The sequence below is a fragment of the Panthera pardus genome, unplaced genomic scaffold (genome assembly GCF_024362965.1).
Source record: "Panthera pardus isolate Hobbes unplaced genomic scaffold, ASM2436296v1 HiC_scaffold_7, whole genome shotgun sequence".
Taxonomy (NCBI): Eukaryota; Metazoa; Chordata; class Mammalia; order Carnivora; family Felidae; genus Panthera; species Panthera pardus.
Window position 1 is genome coordinate 4,067,450 of NW_026527002.1, and position 14,016 is coordinate 4,081,465.

Below are 14,016 nucleotides of genomic sequence, written 5' to 3' on the forward strand. Positions count from 1 at the left end.
GTGGTTCTTAGTTTTGAAGAGTTTGCAAGTGGAAAAACATGGCATTTCCAGTCAAGCAAGTATCTCCCCTTCTAATTCTCATTAAAAAGGAAAAACCATAAAGAAAAGGGACTGCAGGTCAACTCACATTATCTATCGTCTTTCATTTTTGTTTTTTGGGAGACAGAACTTCAGAATGTATTTTAAAGCACCAACAGAATATGAAAGGTCATATACATAAAACCCAAAGGCAAAGAGTGGTCTTTGTAATGTCAGGCATACAGCGCTGCACATTATGTGGACAGAAACACAGACAAGCACTCCCCCCACCCATGTTTCACCACAGAAGGAGCACTGAGAGTTTCTATCAGTGGAGGATTGGGTGGGCAACCCACTAGGGCTGCAGTGACCATGCAGGTCTTTTAATGTGGCAGCTGTTTGAGTCCTGACATCTTTTTTTAAAAAATTCACTTTGGTATTATCCCTAGTTATATATAGCTGAAGAAGCAAAGCATCCTTGATTGCTGAATATTTGGCTCTTGTGCAAACAACATCTGAATTTAAACAGTATGTTAATTTGGTAGATGCTTTGGTTTTACACCTCTGCTTATATATCTGATATAAATACGTATATACACTTGTTTGAACTCTGTTCTTAGGCTTGACATCAATTATTTATTTGAAACTTTGTCATAACGTGTGGTGAATATTTTTATCCTTATTGTGAACTTGAGGAACCTAAGGCACAGAGAAGTTACACTACCTTCTCTGAGGTACTCCAGCTTTTACAGAAGAGGCAGGATTTGAATCCAGACATTTGGACTCAAAGGTCCAACCTTTTTTTAAAAAAAAAAATTGTTTTAATGTTTATTTTTGAGAGAGAGAGAGAGTATGAGCGGCGAAAGGGCAGGGAGAGAGGGAGACACAGAATCTGAAGGAGGCTCTGAGCTATCAGTACAGAGCCCGATGCAGAGCTCAACCCCACGAACCGCGAGATCACGACCTGAGCCCAAGTCAGAAGCTTAACCAACTGCGCCTCCCAGGCGCCCCTCAAAAGTCCAAACTCTTAACTGCTACACTATACCAAAGAATGAGAAATATACAAATAACAAGATTAAAACTCTTAGATATGTTTGTGCAACTTCAAAATAATGGTACCATTCTTTGTTAACGAAATGAACGGATAGATGAATGAATGAATGAATGAATGAATAGGGCTAGTTAATGACTTGAATTCAAATCGGCTCAAAAGTATTGTCAAATTTCTGGTCTACATATGACTTGGGGGTGGGGCACAAATAAACACAGCAGCTCCTGCTTCAGGAATAGCATCAGGAAGTGTGGATGAAGACAAAGCAACATGGCTCGTTTCCAAGAAGCCTCAGGCAACGTGTGCGTGCGCCAGTATGTGGAACTTCCCATCCGCCACAGCCTTCGCTGTCCTCCCCAACCCATCCCTTAGCCTGTGTCCTATGAATCAAGGCCTAGATCTTTACTGAACCAAAGGAAATCCTTCCCTGTGTGCACATCTCCTCTCTCTTCATTTCTCTCAACGGCGCCATTGGTGGCTCACCACCCAGCGCCAACTTTATTTGATCTCACCCGAGTAACAAACACCACAGGTATCGTGTCACCATCTCTGAGAAGCCTTTCTTGAACTGCTAAGACCAGGTGAGATGGAAATTCATCACCTTCTCTTAACGCTCTGCGCACACCTATCTACCACTCGCCGTTGGCTCAGAAGATATCAGAGAGGAGGGCTCTGTCCTACCGGCCAGTTTATCCTCAACACGTAGTACAGCACCTGCACATGATACATACTCAATAAATATTTGAATGAACGAATGAATGAAATCGAAGAGGACGAACCATTATTTTTAAATATCCAGTTTCTTGTCATTTTCTGTGTTTAAGAGTTTGATTGCAAGAATCAAACTGTCTGGCTTTGTACCACGTCTTCCACATTTCAATCATATTAGTTTGGATAAGCAATTTGAACTTGCTGACTCCGCTCTCATCAGTACAGAGCTCGGTAACACAATTTGTCCCATGGACTTGGTGAGAGGATTAAATGAGCTAAGAGGAGCAAACCACTCGGCAAGAATGCCAGGCACAGAGGAAGCTCAAACATGGCCCTTATTTCTGGAATAAATTTTAGAGAATAAGATAAGTGAGTTATTTAGTTCATAAACAACTTTTGCATAATGTCAGAGTTATAAATGTTTTTGTTCATAAGCATACAACTGGCATTCAAAAAATGTCCTTGAATGAATTAAAACTTAATGTGTTTGTAGGCAGATTTTTTTTTCAAGGCAATTCCAAATGAGTTTAAAAAACAATCCCCCCCGCTCCCCGAATCATTGGTAAAAACACTTCAGGATTTTTTTTCTTTGTAGTGAAAAACAGCACAGAACAATTTGCTGAATTTGTACAAAAGCAACAATTTGCTATTTAAATGCACCATCAAATTAAACGAGTAGAAACATGGTGTTAGTCTGCGTGGCAGTGAGTACTGAAAAAAGGAAAGTTTATTTCAATAGGCATGTAGAATCTAATAATGTCCCTAAGAGTCATATCCGAACTTAGACCCCATCTAGTCTGGCCCAGAGGTGGACACATGGTAAGGAGACATGTCAGGACAAGGGGTATAGACACTGATGATTGATTTAATGAAGTCAGAGTATTCAGCATGATGCCTTAGGAAAAGGCCTGGGTATTCTCACTCATTGGAGTGGACGGACATTCCTTGATGGGTGAACAAATAAAATTCAAGTAGGGGAAGCGAAGCCACCGTGATTCAGGCAGTCGCACGTTTCCGTGAATTGATCAAAACCCTGCAACTCTGGAATATCGGTGTCCTAATGCTGCATGACACATATTAAAAATATATCAATGATGACAGCCTTAAAAACTGGCAAAAATATGTAACACTGTTTTAAGTTATCTTCGGCATTTGTTTCTTAACATTTTAGCGCTTCTCATTTGCTGGCGAGAAGAGAAAAAGGAAAAAAAAGGTACAGACAAAAACTTAAAGAAACATAATAAAAATGACAATCAATTTTGGGCGGAGTTTGAGAACAACTCTACTCAATGCTGTGGTTTTATACTGTATTTATATAATACAACAGCCAACTTTAATTCCTAGCTCCTGGTTCCTATGAAGGAACCAAGTATATGAACATTTCCTATCTTTAGATGGTGTTTCATCTGAATTAGTGAGCAATACTGAACTTTCCCAGTTGTTTTGAAGGGAGGGGTCACAGCAGAAAACCATGGATATTTCTTCATACGCTTATCAGCATTCCATTTTCTTTTCACCTTACAACTGTATCAATTATCTACTGCAGTGTAACAAGTTACCACGCATTGGCTTCAAACAACAGAAAGGCATTTTTTCTGGATTGAAGGATGCTCCCCCTGAATTCATATGTTGAAGTCCTAACCCATAATCCCCCCTACCTCCGACTGTAACCCTATTTGGCCAAAGGGCCACTGCAGATGTAATTAGTTAAGAAGAACTCACGCTGACGGAGGGTGGGTCCTAATCCCGTGTGCCTGGTGTCCTTATACAAAGGGGAAGCTTGGACACAGATACACAGGTGGAAACCCATGTGAAGATGAATGTAGAATCTGGGGTGAATCAGGAGACGCCAAGTAATGTCAATGCCAGCAACCACGGGAAGCCGGGGGACAGGCAGAGAACAGAGTCTCCTTCGCGTCCTGTAATCAGTACCTACAATTCTTCTGACTTCCAAAATGGTAACACAAGAAATGTCTGCTCTTCAAGCCACCCAGCTGGGGGTATCTCATTATGGCAGCCTTAGAAAACTAAAGTGTTCCTTATTTAAAATATTAATTTATTATTGAAGCATTAAATATTCCACCTAATTTTCATTACCTTCTTGACAAACTATCTGTTCAAATGATTTAAAAATGCCTAAGTAACAATTGTATTTAATTTTTTTTTAGTGTTTATTTATTCTTGAGAGACAGAAAGTGAACTGGGGAAGGGAAGAGAGAGGGAGACACAGAAACAGAAGCAGGCTCCAGGCTCTGAGCTGTCAGCACAGAGCCCGGCGCGGGGCTCGAACTCACGGACCGCGAGATCATGACCTGAGCCGAAGTCGGCCGCCCAACCGACTGAGTCACCCAGGTGCCCCAGATATTACCTCTTATAAATTGATCTCATCAATAATATTCAAATACAATTCCTTTAAAGTGTGCTAAATAGATGCTAAGATATTTCACACATTAGCATTTCTAACTGTGACACTTATAGATTGTTAAATAAAAGTAGACCTTGTTTCCACTAACGCTTTCTTCCTTAAATTCAACTTTTTAAAATATTGTTATTGCCACTCATGTTTCTATCTTTTCATGTGCCTGACTTACTTTACCTATGCTTTTATATTTATACATGCTAAATATTTGGCTTATGTATGTGTCTTGTAATGATGTAGAGTTAAAATTGCTTTTGGATACAGCTAAGACTTTTCTACTTTTAATAATTCTCTTAGTACACTGAAACTTCAGCTACATATGAGTCTTACTAGCTTTCTTTAATTTTTGCTTATGGTTCATCAGTGTTTCCTTTAGTTTCTACATAGTTGATCGTATTCCCCTAGTGATCTGCCAAGGATACATCCTTTGTTACTGGTAAGTAACTTAATACTTCATGGGACCACACTTCACTACCAGTGTCAATACTTAAACATCACTAATAATTCTAAATATAATGAGGATTTTTTTTTAATTTTACAGTAACACTAAACGGGACTTGGTTACCAGAAAAACAAATTTTGGGGGTTAAGAGGCCTTTCCCTAACTTAAACAACTTAATGGAACCATGCTTATTTAACAACCTACTTCTGATAGAAGACTTTTTTTCCCCACTGGGATGTCACAGATTGTAAATAAATGCAGAAGGCTGTATTTGGAAGATAACTCAATATCCTCAGAACTTAAGAGATGTCCTTTTCCAGGGAATACCTCACGCCGCATGTAAAGTCAATAGTATCAGTAGAATTGGATTCATTAACTGTATCCCCACTGGAACACATCATATTTTGTATCATTTCAGGGCTGTTCAGAGCAACTTAATCCCGCTCATGAGGTTTGTTCTCACCTCGAGGTCAACACGCTTTTCATAGAAAAGACTACACCAGCACAGCCAAGGAGAGGGGGGAGATGTCCCAAGGCACGCTATTAGAAACAGCAACAACTTTCAAAGACAATCCTGAGAACGCTGTTGCAAATTAATTAGTTCATTAAAGCTCTATAGGAGTTGCTGAAATCTTACTTCTTTAGCAACACTTTGAAGGCTTTTTGTAAGTTAAGCATGAAACAGCCATAACGTCATGAAATATTATGGTAATAAAATCAGTCTCTTATGGAAGAAATTAAACTTTCATTAGTTTACAAACATAAGCACAATTTATTTGAACTAAAGTCAAGAGTAAACATAAATATATTTACATTTGTATGTAAAATATACTGTATTTAAAATTACTTGATGCTTTAAAGACAGAACTTAACGTAAACGATGCAGCTGGAAACTGCAAGACCAGATGGTTCCATAAATCCCAGGAGAAAATATACATCTGTTGGCTCTTTGTGAAATTGTTTTATTTCAAAGAAGTTTTATTTAGTCAAGTGGCATGGTGTCTTAATACATCACCTGCATTAGATGTTATTTTTAATTTCTAAAATGAGTGGGGAATAAATCATTTTCTGTTTGATACTTAAGGAAATGTTTTATGCTCTATGTAAAATCCATTTTATCAGTACAGTGAGATTTATTTGATTTATGGCACAAACAAATGTGCCAATTATACAGTCTGCTGAAATACGTAGGCTGGCAATAAGGACTTGTGAATATTGCTATTTGCATCTGTGAGGTCTACAATATTATGCAAAGGCTCTTGATCTATTGATTAAATGATACTAAAAATTAGTTTAAATTGATGGTAAAATGTCAAGAGTGTTGCATTTACAGTGTTAGTACAGGATTCTAAAAAGGAAGGGCACCAGCTAAAGAAAAGTTCCTATATTTACTACGGGTAAAAGGGACTTACAGAAAGTAGAGAGAAAACAAAACGAGCTATGACACTACAGGGTAAGAAAAGGAGAAACCAAAACAAAACCTGGACTTGAACCTGAGATCTGTGTTCTATCCCGAGCTGTGCTAATAAATAACGAGGGCAGGTTCCTCGGATGTTTGCAATGTTTGCTTCCTCATCTCAAAATGAAGTGGTGTATATATATATATATATACACATATAGTTTATTCATTTCTGAGAGAGAGAGAGAGACAGAGCATGAGCGGGGAGGGGCAGAGAGAGAGGGAGACACAGAACTGGAAGCAGGCTCCAGGCTCCGAGCTGTCAGCACAGAGCCGGAACTCACAAGTTGTGAGATCACGACCTGAGCTGAAAGTTGGATGCTTAACCAACTGAGCCACCCAGGCGTCCCATGTCTCTTGGTTTTTTCAAATCAGGTGATCTCTCAGGTTATCTCTAGCTCTGAAGACCTATAACTAAGATAACTAAGGGATAAAAACAACGTAGAAATATAATGTGAAATGCTTTATGCTTTATAAATTATGTTAAGAGTTATATTAAATTTCAATGAAAATCTAAGAAATCTTGCATTATCTTACGTGCTGGTAAAATAAGTCTGTTGACCTTTTTTTTTTAAATTTTTTTTAACGTTTATTTATTTTTGAGACAGAGAGAGACAGAGCATGAACGGGGGAGGGTCAGAGAGAGAGGGAGACACGGAATCTGAAACAGGCTCCAGGCTCTGAGCTGTCAGCACAGAGCCCGACACGGGGCTCGAACTCACGGACCGTGAGATCATGACCTGAGCTGAAGTCGGACGCTTAACCGACTGAGCCACCCAGGCGCCCCTCAACTTTCTTTTTTTTAATGTTTATTTTTTTATTTATTTTTGAGAGAGAGAGAGCTAGAAAGTAAGTAGGGGAGGGGCAGAGAGAGAGGGAGACAGAGAGAATCCCAAGCAGGCTCCACGCTATCAGCACAGAGCCCAGTGCGGAGCTTGAAGCCATGAACCGTGAGATCAAGACCTGAGGGGAAAACAAGAATCAGACACTTAACTGATGGAGCCACCCAAGCATCCCAAGATTTGTGACTTTCTTATTAAATTTATTCATTCTGTCGTTGGCTAATCTTGATTGCTATGATCTTTTGATAATTAGAAGTTTAGCAATTCCCTTGCAAGGTTTCAGTGATTCTCAGTCCTTCAAATCAAATCAAATCAAATCAAATCAAATCAAATCAATTAAGACTTTGAATATGTGCTCCTTATAAGATAACTTTCACAGCTAAGGCTCGTTCTGGACCTCTCTTTGTTCTTCATGTTTTTCTCCATATTTTTGGTAAGAACTTACTGTTTTCTAGCTCATACCTATGGCATCGAACTCCTACTTTCCTGCTGGCTGAAGTAAAAGTAACACCAAATCAAGCAATTTATGCATCTGATGATTGTCTCCACAAACTGGCCTGATGTTTATATACACTCTGAATCAACCTATTAAGTTGTTTTGACATAATACAGACATACGTGTCTATAGACAGGACATGTCTGAATAGCATTTTTCTCACGTACTCAGAAAAAGAGAAATCTCACGAACAGTAGGTACAATAATCTTTACGAGAATCTTCCATGATTTGAATTAGAATATTCTTTACTCCATACCAATAGTAATCATTCCAGAGTGCTAGATTTAAAGACTAACTCATAAGCATCCTAGTTTTCTGCTGTATCCCTTGTACCAACACATGCATCTTGTTATCAGAACCAGCCTACGCCTCCAATGTTGTCTTAGTCATTCTCCCACATTCTCTGATCCTAACAGCAGCGGCTGTTCAAATCACGGGTTCCTTGAGTGACTGGTTCCTGAAGCAGATCATCCTGGTAGACGGCATCCAGTTGTCTTTAGATACTTTCAAATAAATCAGTTCACACATATTTAGCTGTAGTTTGCTCATATTGACAGAATCGGAGTCAACAGAGCGGATGGTTTAAACCTATGTGTCAAATAAACTGGGCAGAGAAATAAACCCATAAGGCAGAGAAGCTGGGCAGAGAAAGAAACCCACAAGGCAAAAGGCAGAAAGTAGGCAATGACCAAATGGAACTAACAAGATGTCTAGGCAAGTTTTCCTGGTGTCCCTAAGTTTTTGGAGTTTAGCTGTGTGATTTTTGTTTTTAAACAGAGGGATGTATGGATTTATTTTGGGTCTGGAAGGAAACGGATCAGATCAGGGGTACCTGGGTGGCTCAGTCAGTTAAGCATCTTACTTCGGCTCAGGTCATGATCTCATGGTTTGTGAGTTCGAGCCCCACATTGGACTCTGTGTGGACAGCTCATAACCTGGAGCCTGCTTCCGATTCTGTGTCTCCCTCTCTCTCTGTCCTCCCTTGCTCATGCTCTGTATCTCTCTCTCTCTCTCTCTCTCTCTCTCTCTCTCTCTGTCTCAAATGTAAATAAACATTAAAAATTCAAAAATAAATTAAAAATAAAGAATTTGATAAATTATAATAGGGTTCTTAGAAAATAACTAACTTGCAAAATCAGAATATTGAAGCAACTGTAAACATGCAACATGAAGAAAATGGGGAGTTTAGGGATGTCTACTTAATGAACAGATAGATGTACTGCAGAAAAAATAATCATCTTTAACAGATAGATGTCATATCCCAAGTTTCTCCACAAGGAAACAAAATGACCAAATAGAAACCTGTGAGAAGTTTGATCTGACTACAATATTAAAAATACATCCTAATAAGTCCTCTTTAAATGAAACAGTCTCTTAAAACAGGCTTAGAGACCGTGGGATTTACATCTGCCCAGACAACGGGACAGGAGAGAGCACGAAGGACACAGTAAACAGTTAAAATGTGTTTTGCTTTTTCCTTGTGGTAACTCCTGAGTTTCTACATAAGAAGCCTTTTCATCTTCAAAGACACCAGGGTTTTGTAACTGAGTTTCAGGTCCTACCTTAGGTTCAGATCAAAACTAGCCTTCTCACAGCTTGCTTCAGTATGTTTTCAGCCCACACAAAAGTGTGCGTAAAATGATTAAACAGGAACCTCCACGACCTTCAGCAACCACATCTGCTGGTTAACGCTGTCACACAGGACAGCTCATGAACCCATGCCTCCCCCAAAGAGCTTAGACCTTGATCAGAAGGTCTTGCTCAACAAAAGGCAAGAAGAAACGTGCCTACCTTGCCCCCTGGAGGATGCCCTAGGAACTGCAGGGATTCCCGCCCGGGCACGAGGCGCTGCCTGGGACCCTGCAGGCCAATGCATGCACCAGGGCCCGCAGAGGGCCGCGCTGAGGCCCTCAGAAAGGGCAAGGCCATGTCCTCCTAAGGGGTCCCTGGCATCTGGGGAGCTGTCCAGCCTGGGAAGAGAACTAGGCAGCTCAGCTCTCGAAGGACTTGACATGGAGATTTCTGTGGTTTCCCTGATAGCTTCTGCCCCTTCTGCTGGGGATCTCCACTTCTCAGAAGGTGGAGGCCATCATGGGGAGATGGGCTGCCTTCCTGGAGCCTGGGAGAGGCTGATCACCTTCTGCAAGGTTTTTTGGCCATGGAGGTAATGTCAGCAACCGGACCTGAGCCCCCATGATCCAAGAGAGGAAAAGTAAGTGTCCCTTCCAGGAACCGCAGAGTCAAGGCAAGAATGGGAGCCGATACACCCACGGGTCAGAAGAGACAGAGAATTAGGGTGAAGGAATTGAAGGCAGGGCAAATGATGCGGAGAAAAGCTTCCTAAAGCTTAATTAGATGATGTTGGAACTAAGAAAGTAAAGAGCAATTTAAAGGGAGGATAGTTCCTGTTGAGACTGAAATTAATGAATTTGATATCAGTGGTCATATGCAAAAAATACATCAGAACATTTAGCAAAATATAAGAGGTTGAAATAGGAAGGATAAGAAAAAAGATTTGGAGGGTAAATTGTGCAGGCCTGACGCCCAAGGATATTTCGAAAGAAAAATATATTTTATACAATATTTAAGGAATATATATATATACATATATATGTAGTAACTAAGGAATATGAGATTCACACTTCCCTTTGCCGAAGAAACTGCTCACTAAGTTTGAGACTGAGTTGATAAGAAAAATTACATCTAGGCAGAGCGCCTGGGTGGCTCGGTTGGTTAAGCGTCCAACTTCGGCTCGGGTCATGATCTCAAGGTTCGTGATTTCGAGCCTTGCGTGGGGCTCCGTGCTGATGGCTTTGAGCCTGGAGCCTGCTTCCCATTCTGTGTCTTCCTCTCTCTCTGCCCCTCCCCCACTCATGCTCTGTCTCTCCCCGTCTCTTAAAAATGAGTAAATGTTAAAAAAAATTTTTTTTAATTTAAAAAACATATATCCTTTAACAAAGCAACTTTACTCTTTTGTATATAATCCAGCCTGGGGGAATATCAGCGTTGGTATTTAAACGGCTACATACGCATGTATGTTGACATACGCAAATATGCCCATATTTGACATGTTGACATACGCAAATATGCCCATTAATGACTTAGGGATATTGATACAATGGTGTGAAACAAACCTAAATGTATGACATAATATGACAAATGACATGCAAACTGAAAATGAAATGCAACTCGATACCCTGAGTTACTGCACCACTTCATAGCCTACACAAACGCACAGCATCGCAGCTCTCTAAGTGACATTCAAGTCCCGCGTCCATCTTTTAGGTCTTATGCCTTCTACCTACAAAGAATAATAATATATAGTTATCTAAACCTCAAGTGCATTTACATTATTACTGTTTTGGAATGTGTTTGTGCATTTAGGACAGAAACAATTTCCCTATGATTTTTTTTTTTTTTTTTTTTGGTAGTTAAATTCAAATTTGCAACTTTGGATAATCAGTATTCACCAGTAAGCCACTATTTACGGGCAACAGAAGCAAAGAAATCGTCTTGAAAAAAATTTCTTCTTCAAAAGAAATACATACAGTTTACTTGAGGGTGAGTTTGATAATACCTTTCCTTCTAATAAAGATAAACCACTAAGATTGCCTGGAGGGGCTGTTCAAATCCCAAACAGGGCTCCGTTTTTCTCTAGGACAATGTCGGTTAAAACAATTAAATCACTTAAGCGCCCTTACTGTATTCATCTTAATCTGAGAATGAGAGAATCAGAGAAGAGTGAAGGATTCTTCAACAGGAATGAGAACACGGGTAAGACAAGTATAATGATTAGTATAAATAGTGATTTCTAGGTCCTCTCATACATCCTCTCAATACATCCACTAACGCGTTGGGCAAGTAACAACTTGAGGTCGAGCTGGGGACACAATGTGGCTGATACATTTCTGGCCCCAGTTAACGCAGACCACTACAATGTCTGGCCTCAGGAAGAGGACACAGCAACAATCTACAAAACAGCTCTCAGTGATTTGAATCGTTATATCTGCCTCTAAACACTTGGATGCTGCTGTTAATTGGGAGATACGAGAAGCTTACGCCATAAATAAGGGGTCCACTTTTGAGCAGTTGCCAAATGTCTTTATTTAAAGTCTCTCATTTTAAAGAACGTCTTTTAATTAGTTTTTCTGGGGGAAAAAATATGCTTGTGGGTCAAAAACGCAAGGAGATATAAAATCTGCATCTACTTACAAGGGTCCTCACGACAAACACGTTGAGATTCCTCACGCGATGATTTATGTGTCTGCTTAGGTGATTTTGCTCCTGAAATGACTTCTCACCATTGTGGAGGGAAGAGGTGTGTTACCATGTGGCCACGCGTGGTTTTAAGAATGACAGTGCCATAAGGGCGCCTGGGTGGCTCAGGGGCTTAGGCATCTGACCAGCTCGGGTCATGATCTCGTGGTCCACGGGTTCGAGCCCGCGTCGGGCTCTTGTGCTGACAGCTCAGAGCCTGGAGCCTCCTTTGGAACCTGCGTCTCCCTCTCTCTCTGCCCCTCCCCTGCTCACCCTCTGTCTCTGTCTCTCTCAAAAATAAACAAACATTAAAAAAATGTTTTTAAATGACAGTGCCATAAAAGAAGATACATCATTTTTCTATCCAACTTCTTGATAGATATTTGCTACTGATTAATTAATTTCCAGGTATTTTTGAGATGTTATCAGAGAAAGAGCATTCTTACTATGACTTAAGACCACAAATTAGGATCTTTTATATGTTAAAAAAAAAATTTTTTTTGAGAGAGAGAGAGAAAGTGTATGAGCGCACACACAAGCGGTGGGGAGGGTCAGAGGGAGGGAGGGAGAATCTTAAGCAGGCTCTGCTGGTTCAGGGTTCCATCTCTTGACCCTTAGATCATGATCTAAACCAAAATCAAGAGTTGGAAGCTTAACTGAGTCACCCAGGCGCCCTAGGATCTTAATAATAAGAATGCTTCACACACTCGAGATTCTCTCCTCCCCTTGTCTGTTAAATCTTTGCATTGCATTTTCCCTAACAAATGTTGTCAGCAAGAAACGCATTACAATTTAAGTAACGAGAGGAGCTCTCCTCTTGGTCCTGAGATGTATGAACTTGGTACACTGGAGCCACAGGGCCGAAGGAAAGGGAGGGTGGAAGAGGCGGGGTGCCCTCATTTGGTGCCCGCCCACAGTGTGTGCTGTGCTCTTGTCCCACGGGTGCTCCAAGGAGACGGTGCTCACAGAGAAAAGAGCTGAGGCCTTCAGGTTGGCCATACATAGGTTTAAATCCCAGCTGGGGGACCTCAGACTCTGTCTTTAGCATCCAGGAGCCTCATTTTCCTCCTTTGTGAAGTGGGGATAATGATACTCACCTTGAAAGACTCACCAAGATTATGAGGTAGGTAGGTGTTACGTATGAATCACCTAACACGGGCCTGGCGGTATGAGAATCTAGAAAAGGCACATGTGGGCATAATGGGACCACAGCTTTTGCTTCCTGGACTTGAGTCATCGCTTCCATCCAGAGCACAGCTATTTTCACCGTGGCCCACACCCTGCCATGCCATCTATTTTTTTCCTCTGTTCAGTGGGCTCAGTGCCCAGTCTGAGGACGGAGGAAAAGCAAGAGGAGTGTTACTACTTGCCATTCATCTTGTCGTGCACGTCGCCTCCCTGCGTCCCATGTTTTGGAGAGCCGGAAATATTTCATTATTCCTGGCCATCATCACCAAGAACTTGAGGGGAGGAAAACTACACCTCCCCCTCACAGAACTAAGTGACTTTTTTCTGTCCCCTAAAACCCACCATAGAGAAAAAGGAAACTGATTCGGGTGTTGCTGTGTTTGTGGTTCAACATTCATATTTTTTTAATTTTTTTTTTTTTTTTTTTTGCGTATTTTTGAGAGAGAGAGAGAGTGTGAGTAGAGAACGGGCAGACAGAGAGAGAGAGAGACACACACAGACTCTGAAGCAGGCTCCAGGCTCTGAGCTGCCAGCCCAGAGCCCCATGAAGGGCTCGAACCCACGAACTGTGAGATCATGTCCTGAGCTGAAGTCGTTATTAAAGGAGAAGAGAGCTACATTTCTTAAGAGTTATTGTGATGACAAAACGCATGCTTATAAAGCACCTTAGTTACAGTTTGGCTCGTAAAACGTGGTATGGTAGATGTGGCAAATTATGTTGTATCACTAGACAAAGTTCTCTATCAGGACATCCCCAAATTTCCAATGAACATGCCTGCAACATCTTAGAGAGACTAAATAGTCTAAATAGCTGAGCTGCTATGATTTTTTTTCCTCCTCTCTCTACTCAGCTGACCCCCAGGAAGTAGACGTCTGCAGTACCAATGACTGGAGTTCGATGTTTGCCATAGTCATCTGAAGGGCAGTGAGAACAAGAGACCAGATGGACGACCAAGTCCCCTCCCCACCTTACTGGGCCCCTCCCCATTATGACAAGCCCCTCCCTGCTCTGCCGGGCCCCTCCCCACTCAACAGGGCCCTCCCCATTATGACAAGCTCCTCCCTGCTCTGCCAGGCCCCTCCCCGTTATGGCAAGCCCCGCCCCATACTGCCAGGCCCCTCCCCCAATGAC

The 14,016-nt window shown here is 41.2% G+C and overlaps 1 protein-coding gene across 1 annotated transcript in view; it reads right to left on the reverse strand.

Annotated features, from left to right (window-relative positions):
• The window catches only part of PXDNL (peroxidasin like), a 414,188-nt gene that overhangs the window by 24,676 nt on the left and 375,496 nt on the right, over positions 1-14,016 (reverse strand).